This window comes from Schistocerca piceifrons, chromosome 1 (genome assembly GCF_021461385.2).
Source record: "Schistocerca piceifrons isolate TAMUIC-IGC-003096 chromosome 1, iqSchPice1.1, whole genome shotgun sequence".
Classification (NCBI taxonomy): domain Eukaryota; kingdom Metazoa; phylum Arthropoda; class Insecta; order Orthoptera; family Acrididae; genus Schistocerca; species Schistocerca piceifrons.
In genome coordinates, this window is record NC_060138.1 from 51,163,230 (window position 1) to 51,178,927 (window position 15,698).

Genomic DNA, 15,698 nt, shown 5'->3' on the forward strand with positions numbered 1-15,698 from the left:
TCAATGTGCAAGCGTTGCCAAGGGGAAGTGGCTTTTGGCCACGCAAAGACTTTCCGCGGCGGTGCGGATTGTTGTTCGGCACACGCCGGGCACGAAGAACACATATTCGTAATCGCAGCATCGATTCCGAACCAAGTACAGTGCTGACGAGCAAGTTGTTTCGTTCGCACTATACCCCAATGTCCTTGATGAAGAAGCCGTAAAACAGAGGACTGTAACGAACGTGGGACCACGACTCTGGACTGATCATTATCAGAACGCAACAACAAAACACCACGTCGAACAAAAAGTCTCTCCTTGTGAGCAAAAAATCGGCGAACCAACGGATCCTCGATCCGAGACTTTGACAAAGGCCATTGCGTAGCAACAAAACGTAAAACAGTAGCAAGGACAGGGTCAGCAGCTGTGGCTGTAGCGACACGACGAAAATCAATCGGAAACGATTCGACCACTTCATCGGTTTCCGAATCAATGAACATGCAAGCAAGTTCGGAAGAATCGAATGCTTTATCCTCAGCAACAGGCAAACGGGACAACGCATCGGCGTTTCCGTGCTTAGCAGTGGACCGATACAAGATATCGTAGCGGTACTGCGAGAGGAAAATAGACCAGCGAATGAATTTCTGCGCTGTACGTGGAGGTACAGGCTTGTTCGGATGAAAAAGCGACGTCAAAGGTTTGTGGTCTGTGATGATGGTAAAGTGACGACCATACAAGAAATCATGGAACTTAGTAACACCAAACACGAGAGCCAAAGCTTCTTTCTCTATCTGTGAATAATTTCTTTGCGCAGACGAGAGCAATTTGGACGCAAAGGCAATAGGGCGATCATGGGAGCCAACTTTGTGCGCAAGCACAGCACCGATCCCGAAATCCGATGCATCTACCATCAACAAAAGGGGTTTCTGGGGATCGAATGGCGTAAGGCAAGTATTAGAAAGCAACGCCGATTTCAACTGGCGAAAGGCGCGGCACACGTGGCTTAGAGCGCGGCGGCAGCTGCGTTTGTTTGTGCGATGGCGGTTGACGGGGCCGCGCAGCTCGCACGGTGGGCCGGTTAATGTTACACACTGCTGGCGAAGTTTCAAAAGATTCCTGAGCACAGTCAAGCGTGTCCTGTCTATCCAATATGTCTATCACTTGTTGAAGGGAGGGATTAACTAGTTTCAAAATTTGCTCCCGTATGCGAACATCAGAAACGTTCTGTGCAATTGCATCACGCACCATTGTATCTGAATAAGAAAGACCACAGTCACATTCAAAGGCACAGTCCCTAGTAAGTCCTTGCAATGTTGCTACCCACTCCCTATTAGTTTGACCGGCCGTACGTTTTGTACGAAAAAACGTATACCGTTTTGCAACCACATTAACTGTTTCTTTGAAATAGGCATCTAATGCAGACAAAATTTCCTCGTAGGACAAAGTTGCTACGTCTCGTCGGGGAAACAATTTCACTATCACACGGTATGTGGACACACCGACACAAGAAAGCAAAAACGGCTGCCGCTCATTACCTTGAATTCTGTAGGCAGCCATGTGGAAGGCGAACTGACGAGACCACTCTTGCCAGGTCTCATCGGCTGCCACGTATGGTCGAAAGGGAGGTGCAACAGCGTTCAGTGGCAGCGGTAGCGAAGAAGCGGCGGCGGCCGCATCGGTGTGCAGCGCACGTTGACCCTGGACGAGCTGTCCAAGGGCATCCAGTAACGCCTGCGTCTGCTGATTCTGCAAGCGATAAAATTCGGACAGTACATCTGGAGATTGTGGCGAAGCCATGACACAATGAAATGTAAGCAATCAGAAATAAATGTAAGCGGCGCCAACGTGGCAAATGAATTAATACAAACTCTTTTTCTCGTCGCCAACCTGTAGTGACGTAACAAGACTGTTACGCCACACGGTAGTAGCCAAAAGAAAGGCACGCTAGACTAATGCAGACGGGCGTGAAGTCTGGAACATGAGAACTTATAAATGAATACGAAGAAAAGTATGTAGATGCTTTTTACTTAACTTTTATTTATTCCTTGGAATACATCTCTCTTGATTACTCGTAAGCTATAGGCACTGATACAAATGGCTCCTTGCTAGTTCGTAGCCATTAACTTCTGATGGCTATTCTGTCTCTCGGCTAATGAGAGAGAAAGGCTTCGTACAACTGGGCGATAGCTAGGTTCGCGTACAACTGGGCGGTAGCTTGGTTCTCGTACAACTGGGGTCGAGTCCACTCTCGTATCACGAGACCTGCCTTGGTGGTGGCGCTAGGTCTGCGATCACAGTGGCGACACGCGGGTCCGACATGTACTACATGGACCGCGGCCGATTTAAACTACCACCTAGCAAGTGTGGTGTCTGGCGGTGACACCACAGAGACAACACATGAAAAGCGTCGACCGTCAAATGGTGGAGCGCCAGCAGAGTAACTAAGCAGCAGTCTATAGTGGGCGTTGGGTAACACTGGTAATGTCTTCTCATTTCAATCCATAGTGGGAAGAACCTTGTTTCGCAAAGTGCCGCTAGAAAGTATGTCAACCGTGAGACGCATAAATGATAATTTATGGCAAAGGACATTCACATAAAGTTAGTAAATCTTTGTAAAGACTGTGTGATGGTGCAGCCAACCACTATTATCAGGTGCGTAAAGAGTGAACTTGTAGTCGAGAAGAACTTTCCGACTTGTTAGTGGCGATGAACAACAATCTTTGCAACGCCGAAGAAGGAGCTGAAAATACAAACTAATCATTGAATTACCAGTTTCTGTGTGCAGAGACGAAGTCATGTTGTAAATTAATCAAGGTTCGCAGTGCAACAGAATGAGAGAATTAAAGAAAAAATTCCAATCTCCAGTGGAAGAAGATGTTCTCTGCATGAGTTACAAGGAGAATGTACGTGCATGAAGTGCCACAAGGCAATACGTAATGACAGTAGTTCGTACAAATAGTAATTAATAATATTAGTTTGTGAAAGCAGGCTGGATTTATTCAGGATTCAATGCAATATATTAATCCACAATCTTGTGGCTACAAAATACTATATTTCGACATAGTCTCCGTACAGTGTGACTGCCTTACTGGGAGGCCATGTACGTCCACGTGGTAACGCCCTACTGGTCGACGATGGATCGAGCGTGTTGGTGCATCAATGACCCCACCATCGTCCACGTGCCGCTTCCTGCAGTGTGCAGCCTCCATTAGGCCAAACAGATAAATGTCGGAAGGTGTAAGAAACGGACTGTAGATTGCAAGAGGAAATCCAGTCCAATGAAGATTTGTGAGGTCTTCTATTGTGTGCAGACCTGTGTGGGCCCTTGCGTTGCCATGGAGGAAGAGAAGTCGTTTGCATTTTTGTGGCGACTAACACGCTTAATAAATATCTTTATTATGCCGTTTCGGCTACTGCCGTCATAATATATCTGCAATTAGGATTTAACCAACGTTATGAGAGACAGGGTGACAGTTATTGAACTATATGAAATAAAATCGTTAAAACTTCTGCCCATTTTGCGTTAGGAAGTTCAAGCTGCATGGTTGGCAGCAGGGCATGCTGGAAATTAGTATGCGCAGTATGGTTTGGTTTAGCGACGAAGCCCACTTTCATTTGGATGGGTTCGTCAATAAGCAAAATTACGACCTCTGTGGGACTGAAAATTTTCAATTCGCGATCGAGATGTCTCTTCACCCTCAACGGGTAACTACGTGGTGTACAATGTACAGTCACGTAATAAACGGTGCGATATTCCTTGATGGCACGGTGACTACCGAATGTCACGTGAAGGTGTAGGAAGATTATTTTGTCCCCATTATTAAAAGTGATCATGGTTTCGTCGGCCGGAGTGGCCGAGCAGTTCTAAGCGCTATTGTCTGGAACCGCGTGACCACTACGGTCGCAGATTCGAATCCTGCCTCGGGCATAGATGTGTGTGATGTCCTTAGGTTAGTTAGGTTTAAGTAGGTCTAAGGTCTAGGGGACTGATGACCTCCGAAGTTATGTCCCATAGTGCTCAGAGCCATTTGAACCATTTTTGATCCTGATTTCGACAAGATGTGTTTCATGCAAGTCGGAGATCAACCCCTAGAAGCAGGGAGTGTTTGATGTCCTGCAAGGGCAATTTGAGGAACACGTCATGGCTCTGGGATACCCAGAGTCCACTGGTATGGGCCTCGATTGGCCGCCATATTCTCCGGATATGAAACATGCGACGCCTTTTGGTGGGGCTCTATTAAAGGCAAGGTGCACAGAAATAGCCCCTAAACCATTGCTGAACTGAAAACAGTCATTCAGGAGGTCATTTACATCATCTGTGCCGACGCTTCAGAGGGTCATGCAGATTTTCGCTACTCGTTTGCGCCACATCATCACCAACGATTGCTGGCATATCGGACATGTTGAATGAAGTTTGTTCACGCCGTAGTTTGTAACAAATTTACCTTTTTTTCATATAGTTCAATAATTGTCACCCTGCGTATATCTAGCTACAAGAAATTAAAAATCGAAAGTCAAAAAATTTAGACTCAAAAAAACTTTAGAACTTGGAAAGCTAGGTTCGGTGTCAATCTTAAAAACCTGTTCCTACTTAGTGCTTTAACTAACAACATGATTCTAGCCATCTAATTGGCTATTCTATTAGTAGGCACCTACACTCTTTTGAATTAGGTTTTTCTTTATTTGACTTCGAGTATTTGTGATTTAAATATCGTCTGTCTTTATATAAGCATGAATGAGGAGAAAATAAGAAATTTAAAAAATACTGACAACATTTTTATTTGACTTCGAGTATTTGTAATTTAAATATCGTCTGTCCTTTTAAGAGCACGAAAGGGAAAAATATAAGAAATAAAAATGGTGTTAACAGAACTTGAGGGAAACGTTCCACACACTAGTGCCGCCTGTAACTTGTAACTTACAGCTATGCGTAGTTTTGGGGAGCGATATTGTTAATTGATTATTACTGACTGCGTGATTGATACTGATACTGACTTTTCGAAGTTCTGTATTTCTGATGAGTAAACTTTTATCACTATGTTTGATCTTTTAATTTATAAACTCTTATACCTTGATTAAGTATAGCAAAAAAAGGAGGCCTTTTTCTTTGTTCCTATAATTTTAAATAGAAATTCATTGTCAAGACACAGGAGGAATGGCGTACTAATGAAATTTGTTAAGCGACCTAGGCGGTTTTATTCACTAAATTATTCACAGTGTATGCGGATTTGTGTAAGAACTGATTTTCCTTTTTTAATGGGGGGGGGGCCTCAGTACCTTAGACGTTTAATCTCCTTAAGCCCATAATTAGCAGCAATAGCGGCTTAATGCGTACACGGACATTTTCCTGTGGATGGTACCTCCCATATTGCCTCCACGCTGGTTACAGATCTCCTAGAAGAACGGAGGTGCACAGACCACACAGAATTATTACGACTTTCTGCTGGCGCCACTGTGGCTCTTCGTCACTAGATAACAACGCTTCACATCTACTTCAACTTATGTATTCCAAAAGCCTTTGTACATCGAATGGAGCAAAATGCTTTGTATCATTACTGGCCCTTCCCTTTCCTATCAATAAGACAGGGTGGAATGATCGCTAGTAGCCGGTCGGTGTGGCCGAGCGGTTCTAGGCGCTTCAGTCTGGTACCGCGTGACCGCTACGGTAGCAGGTTCGAATCCTGCCTCGGTTATGGCTGTGCGTGATGTCCTTAGGTTAGTTAGGTTTAAGTAGTTCTAAGTTCTAGGTGACTGCTGACCCCAGATGTTACGTCCCATAGCGCTCAGAGCCATTTGAACCATTTGATCGCCAGTACGCCTCGCTAAGTAAGAAAAAGAAATGTTGTCTCGAACTCTTAAGTTTGGCTTACACCACAGCGATTTATTAGTCCTTTCGGAGACCTAGTCTCATATGGACTCCAACTTACGGTGCGGTCTGGCTTAGTTCATAATAGCAAGCATTACCAGAGAAGAAATAACAGATACGTGACACCTAAAAACCGTAAGACTTACCAGGGATTAAACGTCTGATCATCTTAGCCTAGTAATTAACCACTTATTTTTCTTTTTCTGTTTATATTTGATGTTGTTTTATGGTTTCCTTCCTGTCCTTCAGCCCTCCCGGTGGCACATTGTTATCTTTTTTTTCGATGTTCTGTTAGACCAATAAACAAACTGTTTTCCCTAGAAATTTTTACCTTGAAACTGAAACTGAGGTAATTAGAAAACACGCACTGGCGCGTTTTCCTGCCTGTCGAGTAGTAACAGCTCCAGGTAACGAAAATTGACAATTGACAGGAAAGCCGTGTGCTCACCCCTTGCTCCTGCATGTTGCATCAACAGAAGCAATGTCAGTGGAGGACATGATATTCGGCAGGTACCAATAGATATGCCATGTTATGTGGACGGAGGTTCTCGTTGCAAAGACGTAGCAAATTAGAGTGAGATGTTTAATATGGAGTCGTTTTCACTTATCAGGCAATACTATTCACACATAGTTTTGAAGGGTGACATTATAATTTCTTAGACGTTTGGGTTTCAGTATCGAGTGTTGCCGAACACGATACTCCTGACAGTCGTGTCTGCTGGTGTTTATTGTCGTCGAGTAGTAGATGCACTGTCATATGAAGCAAGCGTAAATGTAATGTTTCGTGCTACGGAATCGCTTCCAATCTGGCCGTCGTAGCGCCGTGATATTAAATGTTGCCAAATTCATCCCTGGCCAACTCTACACACATATACACTACTGGACATTAAAATTACTACACCACGGAGATGACGTGCTACAGACGCGACATTTAACCGGCAGGAAGAAGATGCTCTGATATGCAAATGATTAGCTTTTCAGAGGATTCACACAAGGTGGGCACCGGTGGCGACACGTGCAACGTGCTGGCATGAGGAAAGTTTCCAACGAATTTCTCATACACAGACAGCAGTTGATCGGCGTTGCCTGGTGAAACGTTGTTGTGATGCCTCGTGTAAGGAAGAGAAATGCGTACCGTCACGTTTCCGACTTTGATAAAGGTCGGATTGTAGCCTACCGCGATTGCGGTTTATCGTATCGCGACATTGCTGCTCGCGTTGGTCGAGATCCAATGACTGTTAGCAGAATATGGAATCGGTGAGTTCCGGAGGGTAATACGGAACGCCGTGCTGGATCCCAACGGCCTCGTATCACTAGCAGTCGAGATGACAGGCATCTTATCCGAATGGCTGTAACGGATCGTGCAGCCACGTCGTGCAACCACGCCATACTGGCGTATCAAATGGCTCTGAGCACTACGGGACTTAACATCTGTGGTCATCAGTCCCCCTAGAACGTAGAACTACTTAAACCTAACTAACCCAAGGACATCACACACATCCACGCCCGAGGCAGGATTCGAACCTGCGACCACAGCAGTCGCGCGGTTCCGGACTGCGCGCCTCGAACCGCGGGACCACCGCGACTGGCGTATCACCCACTGTGATCGTATGGGGTGCCATTGTTTACACGTCTCGGTCACCTCTTGTTCGCATTTACGACACTTTGAACAGTGGACGTTACATTTCAGGTCTGTTACAGCCCGTGGCTCTACCCTTCATTCGATCCCTGCGAAACCCTACATTTCAGCAGGATAATGCACGACCACGTGTTGCAGGACCTGTACAGGCCTTTCTGGATACAGAAAATGTTTGACTGCTGCCCTGGCCACAACACTCTCCAGATCTCGCACCAATTGAAAACGTCAGGTAAATGGTGACCGAGCAACTGGCTCGTCACAATATGCAGTCACTACTCTTGATGAACTGTGGTATCGTGTTGAAGCTGCATGGGCAGCTGTACCTGTACACGCCATCCAAGCTCTGTTTGACTCAATGCCCAGGAGTATCAAGGCCATTATTTTGGCCAGAGGTGGCTGTTCAGGGTACTGATTTTTCAGGAACTATGCACCCAAATTGCGTGAAAATGAAATCACTTGTCAGTTCTAATATAATATATTTGTCCAATGAATACCAGTTTATCATCCGCATTTCTTCTTGGTGTACCAGTTTTAATGGCTAGTAGTGTAGGTTTGTTACAAAGAAAGTAGTGTACAATTTTCGTTACCTGGTTATCGGAATTACGAAATGGATTTGGTATCTTCGACTACATTCAACGAGATGGTTCTGACAGTTTTGTAGCCAACCCTTAAACGTGATTATTTTTGCAGACTTGTGGCCATAATGTCTCTGGCTGTTTCACAGGTATGGGTGTGTAGGAGAACTCACTATAGAAGGTTAATACATTACGTTTGTGTATGATGTGATAATTTTTTTCCCGACATGGCTCTTCTATAATTAGTAGTCCTATTTTTGGATGTAATCCTGCACAGTTCTCATATAATGAACTTACGTATCTATCTGGGCAGATGCCTACATGTTGCTGAACGATTACCCAGTGTTCTAAAATTCTAAGATTCAAAATTTCTAATATTCGATATTTTTGCCTGAGGTAGATCACGTCACTGTGCACGGTTGGGTCTATTAGTAGGAGTGCCTCCATGTGTCGTGGTAGGGCCGTACTGATAAATGGTGTTTCAAATTTGACTAAACTTCATATGAAAAATGGCATAGCCGATGAAAATCTGCCTCGCGTACCATGAGTAACTGAACGTACACTATTTGATCAAAAGTATTCGGACACCTGGCTGAAAATGACTTACTAGTTCGTGGCGTCCTCCACCGGTAATGCTGGAATTCAAAATGTTGTTGGCCCAGCCTTAGCCTTGACGACACTCTCGCAGGCATATGTTAATCAGATGCTGGAAGGTTTCTTGCGGTATGGCACCCCATTCTTCAGGGAGTGCTGCACTGAGGAGAGGTATCGATGTCGCTCGGTGAGGCCTGGCACGAAGTCGGCGTTCTAAAACATCCCAGAGGTGTTTTGTAGGATTCAGGGCAGGTCTCTGGGCAAGCCAATCCATTACAGGGACGTTATCTCGTGTAGCCGCTCCGCCACCGGTGCTCGATCATGTTGAAAGATGCAATCATCACCCCCAAATTGATCTTTAACAGTGGGAAACAGGATGAAGCTTAAAACATCATTGTAGACCTGTGCTGCCATAGTGCCACGCAAAACAACGAGCGGCGCAAGTGCTCTCCATTAAAAACACGGCCACATCATAACACCACCGCCTCCGATTTTTACTCTTGGCACTACACACGCTGGCAGATGACTTTCACCGGGCATTCGCCATACACACCCACTGTCATGGGATCGCCACATAGTGTACCGTGATTCGGCACTACACGCAACGTTTTTTCACTGTTCAATCGTCCAGTGTTTACGCTCCTTACACCAAGTGAGGCGTCGTTTGGCATTTACAAGCGTGATGTGTCGCTTATGAGCAGCCGCTCGACCATGAAATCCAAGTTTTCTCATAACCCGCCTAACTCTCATAGTACCTGCAATTGATTCTGATGCAGTTTAGAATTCCTGCGTGATGGTCTGGATAGATGTATTACACATTACGACCCTCTTCAACTATCGGCGGTCACTGTCAGTCAATAGACGAGGTCGGCCTATACGCTATTGTGCTGTACGTGTCGCTTCACGTTCCCACTTCACTATCACATTGGAAACAGTGGACCTTCGGATGTTTAGGACTGGAAATCTCGCATACGGACGTATGATACAAGTGACACCCTTCACCCACCACTTTCGAAGACCGTGAGTTCCGCGGAGCACCACATTCCGCTCTCTCAAGATGTCTGTCTAATAACTTCCGAGGTCGCTGATATGGAGTACCCGCCAGTAGGTGGCTGCAAAATGCACCTAGTATGAAAATCGTATATTTTGGGGGTGGGGGGGTTTCCGGGTACTTTTGATCACATAGTGTATGTAAGAACATCAGTCTCCCTTATTTTGTACTTACGGTCGAACCAGAACCAATCTGTGGGCTGCTGAAGATGTTGTTTCTACAAATATCCTCCACAGCGAATTCCGAATTTATGATCTTGTACAGTCAAAATATTCCCAATTACGTTTACATATCATTTCTGTAAAACTCTCGTTCCTATGAACCGACCGGTAACAAACGTGAATGAACACCTCGGAGTTGTATCAATGGCTTCGTTTAATCCGAAATAATGTGAATCTATAACACTCGAGGTGTAGTCGATATTGGAAAGCCGTCTTTTTGTACGCTGTTTCCTTTATTGGGGAGAAACAATTTCTTCACATCGTAAGCATACTTATTTACTGATAGCGACTGCGGTTGTCTGCAGACCATTTGTAGTGAATTCGAACACTGCAATAACATTTCTCCTATCCATACGATTTAATAAACTTATATGAACACTTAAAGGGAGCTGCCATTCTTGCAACTAACATTAAGTCTGTACGACAAATGACGAAACTGCCCGTGAACAACTGTGTCGTCAGCAAACAAGCTTAGTGAGCATTATCTAGGATTTATCACTAACATATGTACCAATTGCTACGTGCTTGCGGATATTATTCAGTGTTCTGACTAATACATTTTTATTAACATCACGCTATGAGGTGATACATGCGTAAATTATCTAAAAACGCAAATCTATCGAGCCTACATTTTTATAGGTACTATATTTCCTGTTCTTTTTTAGTTTGTATTGATTCGTAACATTTCTCTGCTAACTAGCACATTACGGCTCTGAGTTACTTCAAAACGAAATGAAAGTATAACTGCCAAGTTGCTTATGGAGAATTTATGTGATATATAGTATACGAACATTGTGCGGCTGACACTGAAGCAAGTACTTTTCAGACATCCAGTATGGTCATATTTGAGCGAGACCGTCGACAACGACGACATGGCATTCAGTTTGGGCTTGACAATAGAATATTGTAAAAACCCGTTAACTACCTTTTAGCTAGCTTTCAGTAAACTGTAATTTTAGTTCCTTCTTTAAGCCAGAAATAATTATGCCATCAAAGGTATTGTTTCAGTGCATTAGTTAACTCATGATGATGTCTAGAAAATCTTAATGCATAACTGACTAATTTAAAGATTATTATATTTTAGTAACTAACAGAAAAACAAATATAGCTGCTCTTACATGTTTTTCGAAGACATCACTGCATTATTTATCTACTTGCACGAAGTTATATTTCATAATAACACATCAGTTAATAACTGGAGTCACAATCAGTTTATTACAACATTAAATAATTACAAAACACTGCAGAAGCTATTTTTCCTCTGCGCTTTACACATCGGCACTATTGCTGTCGCTATCTTCTATACCAGGTTCAAGAACTAAGTCGATGGCTGCAGATGAAGCTAAGACAAAATTATATCGGAGGTGAATTCCTCAAGAGGTACTTCCATTTTGCATAACTATATTAGGCAATCCTTCTCTTTCCCCTTATTAGCAGACTACTACGATGAAGGGGTGGGAAGTCAGTATTTGTCATATTTACAGGACGTCCTTTACTAACTGTATAGGTTACTTTACAACCTGAAAAGTGTAATTGAATTCGATCACTCGTGCCTTATATTTGTGGTAGCGAAAGCTTTTCACTTTTAATAAACTGACTATATTTCCATGACTGTCAGTACAAGGATGCGGATAGTTTACATAAATCCTTGAGTTCTGCGTGTATGTTTCAATTTGGGCTCTGCATGAGGTGGACTTTTCTTGTTTCGAACCCTTTTAGATCACGCGAAAATGTTGAGCCTGAACAGTATAGACAGGTACATGTTTGAAACCTACTGTCAGATTCAGATTTTGTGCCAGATCACGTATCGAAGCCAGGACATTAGCTCTTCGCGGGCGAGTGCTTTACAGAGTGAGCCGCCCAAGCAGTCTTTATGGCCGACCTTACAATCTTCACTTCCGTCAGTACAAAGACAAAGGTCCTGTATTCGAGTCCAGCTCTGGCACACAGTAGTTTCATTGCAGCCCACACTCCGCTGCAGAGTGAAAACACGAAACTGAGTACATAATCCTTCGCGCACTCAGTTGCACTATATTGTTCACTTCCATGAAGGTGTCGCCAGATTCGTGAAATTTGACTTCAGTTGTGTCTAAATCAGTTCTTTGAACCAAAAAATGGAATAATGCAGCTGTATTTTGAATCCTGTTCTGACGCTAGCGTGTATCAGAGGAGAACTAAATGTGTTCTACATCTCTTCGGATCTATTTAGAATGCAGTTTATTTCAGAAGTGATAGTCAATATTCAGGGATACGGCAGAAATGATCATTCGGAACAAAAAATCGAACTAAAAATGGGCTCTAAAACTCGTACCTTAAGAGCTATGAGCAGTTGTCGATCTTTGATACTGTGAAACAAATTCTTTCTACTGCAAGCTCTTTGCTTTCCGAATTTTGGGAAGTCGTAGTATCGACCAAAACAAGAAAAAAATGTCCAGTAAATATGTGCTCTAAAATGCATACCTTAAAAGTTCTGAGCGCTTGTTCAATCGAATGCCTCCGGCATTTTCCCGCTTAGTACAGATTTTCACTTATATTCTGTTGCATATTTATATTGTCTCGATTGGAGTCCTAGTAGCGATCCGCAAGCTATTTGCAGTGCACTCGAATCAGTCTCTTAGCTAAATGCCCTTCCACGTAACACAAGTTTATGACTTTACACTGAAACCTTCCCTTCTCCTCTACATCTCTTTCTTACGCGATCTTCCCTTTTACAATAACCTATGAACCCTTCGCTTAGGATTTCTACCTCTTACTTAATAATAACAAATGAAACCTCCCCTTTCAAATTAATTCTCGTTCTCTGTCTTCGCACACAAATTTAAATGCTACTTATTAAAAGTTATCTTCTGATTATTTTGACGAAACATAGAATGTGTCGTCGTCGTGGCCCTCAGTCGTTACCTGCAATAAGCCAAAACTGTTCCTTACCTTTTTTACTGTTACTGGATCGCCATCTGACTGCTACATCGAACTGTGACATGAATATACTTACTCTGTTTTACTATACTCTATTAGCTGCTGGTGGGCTGTCATAATAAGTGGCTGGATTTATTACCAAAGCTGACGTTATTCTTTAGTTAATTTGACTGAAGTTACGTAAGAGTTAAACTTTTTCTTGACAACAATAAAATTTTGCGAAGTTGTATGTTGATGGTTTTTGAGATGGATTATAGTCAGTAACCCAATATTGCTAGCAAAAATTAATTACATTCTGAATGAAATGATTTTACAAACTTTCAAATGGGTCTTACTTTTTACAATAACCTTACAACTAGCAATGCGCAAACATACCTTCAGTAGTCTTGAGTTTCTCAAAAAATTAATTCAATAATATTAGTTGCTCTTATGATAATAGTTAGCTGATGTCTCTGTACATCCGTTCATAATCTCTTGTAAAACATAGCTGGTGGCTGGCAGGCACACCTCTCCATTCTACCTCTCGCTTCAGACCTGTTACCGACTCGCTTCACATCTCGCTTACTACTGACTTCCTACGAACGCTAAAGTGCGGTCTCTCCTGCCAACAATGTTTTCTGGTTCAGACAATCTCTGCTACCATTACAAAATGTATCAATGCGCGGTATTTCCCGATCTTTTTTAAAGATGTATCCATACGCTGTCTCTCCCCCCCTTTTTCCAATTACACCAATGTGCGGTCTCTCTTGCCAGCAATACTTTGGTGCAGACATTCCCTGCTACCGCAATTATTTCAAACATGACAAATATTTATTGTTCCTACTTAATTCTATTAAAAAAATATAAACATATTTCATAAAATGTGGTTTGACAATATACAATAGAAATATACACGTCTTACAACACAAAGATAATTCGTAGAAAACACTCGCATACGTATACACCCGTAGCATGACGTAACGAGCCAAACAAATACTGAGCGACAAACACGTACATACCAGATCTATTTGTTGGGTACTCAACCATTGTGTATGGGTTATTAGTCACGTGATTCTTAGCGATAGTTGTGCAAAATGACGACGGTGGGGAAAACAATATTTAACATCAATTAACGCGCACTTTATGAGAGCTAGGCCTCAAAAATTTTGCGGTTAAAAACCAGTGCTGTTTTGCTTAATAAATGGAATGCTCTGTCTGCGGTTGTTAGAAACACATTCATTTGGCATTTTATCACAAGAGCGCTTCACATCCGAGTAAAAACAATTACTTTTTAATGAGCGCAAACGTACAATTTTACCTCCGGCATATTAAAAACCGACACTCCGCTACCACGCGGTTTTTTGCATAGGGAGTGGGGCTTGTCATTAAGCCTTTTCCACATATAACTATATTGCGACGCATTTGCACACTGCTCTGTAACATCGGTTCACCGACTGTCCTTCCGCTCTTCAACCTACCTGTTTGGCACTCAATGACCTTCACAGCGCAGAATTTCATTGCCCTAAAATGTCTTCCTGTTGCCGACCACTGTGGCCGAGCGGTTCTAGGTGCTTCAGTCTGGAACCGCGCGACCGCTACGGTCGCAGGTTCGAATCCTGCCTAGGGCATGAATGTGTGTGATATCCTTAGATTAGTTAGGTTTAAGAAGTTCTAAGTTCTAGGGGACTGATAACCATAGATATTAAGTCCCACAGTGCTCAGAGCCATTTGAAGCATTTTTTTGTCTTCCTGTTCGGATTCATGTCTTTCCTTTTTCAGTTACATTCCTGACCGAATTACCGACAACTAGAAGTTTTAGAATCATTTATTTCTCTTATATTGGTGTCTTAATCATAGACGTAACAGTAATTTAGCGGCTTCTGTGACGTTTATGGAGTCAGATCATTAAAATTTCGAATGGATACTCCTTATAAACCAAATGTTTCCGTTTCGTCTGCAGATGTGATATTCGTGGGAGGAGAGGTCGGAAGTCATTTCTTTGTATTCAGTGGCCTCCAAAACCCGTTCCATTGGCCGTTCCGTTCCATTCACCATAATGTGTTGTGGTTGTTTCTGTGTATTTCTCTTTCTTATGTTTTATTTTTTGTTTTTATTTGTTATTTCCTTTTTTGAACATTCATATTCCATTCACCTTTCACATGTTTCTTAACTAGCACGATGCTCTCTATGTTACTTTACTGAGGTCCTTCCAGAGCACTAAGCGTTCTTCTGCTGTATAAAAAGTATTCATAGTAATGAGATACGATTTCTTGAAACATTGGGAATAAGAGAAAGGCGATGGCCAGGGACTGGGAAAATCATCATAGATGATCACGGAGTTTACTGCTCAGGTACAGACAGCGATATGCATCAACTTGGAGTTGGAGTCATACTGAACAAAAGAGTCACAAAATGTGTTGACAGTGTTTTCCAAGTCTCAGAACGTGTTTTGTTACCTCAAATCAAAGCTAGACCACTTAACTTTAACATTATTCAATTTTACGCACCTACAGCACGAAAACCAGATAAGGAAGTCGAAAATTTATACAGTAGCATCAACCATATTCTGAAGAAGCTAAAAGAGAAGACCTGAGCATAGTCATTGGTGACTTTAGCGCAAAACTTGGAGCAGGAAAAACATCAAGCTCCGTTCGACCCTTTGGTCTTCGGGATAGGAACAACCGAGGAGCTGACTTGGAAGTATTTGCACAAACAAATCGACTATTGGTGATGAATACACCGTTTAAGCTTCCACCACGTAAGTTATACACATGGAAATTGCCCTTGGACAAACAAAGAAAAACTGTGAGGAATCAGATTGATATCATGCTAGTGTACTAGAGAGATAGAAATAGCACACATGTCAGCAGACATACAG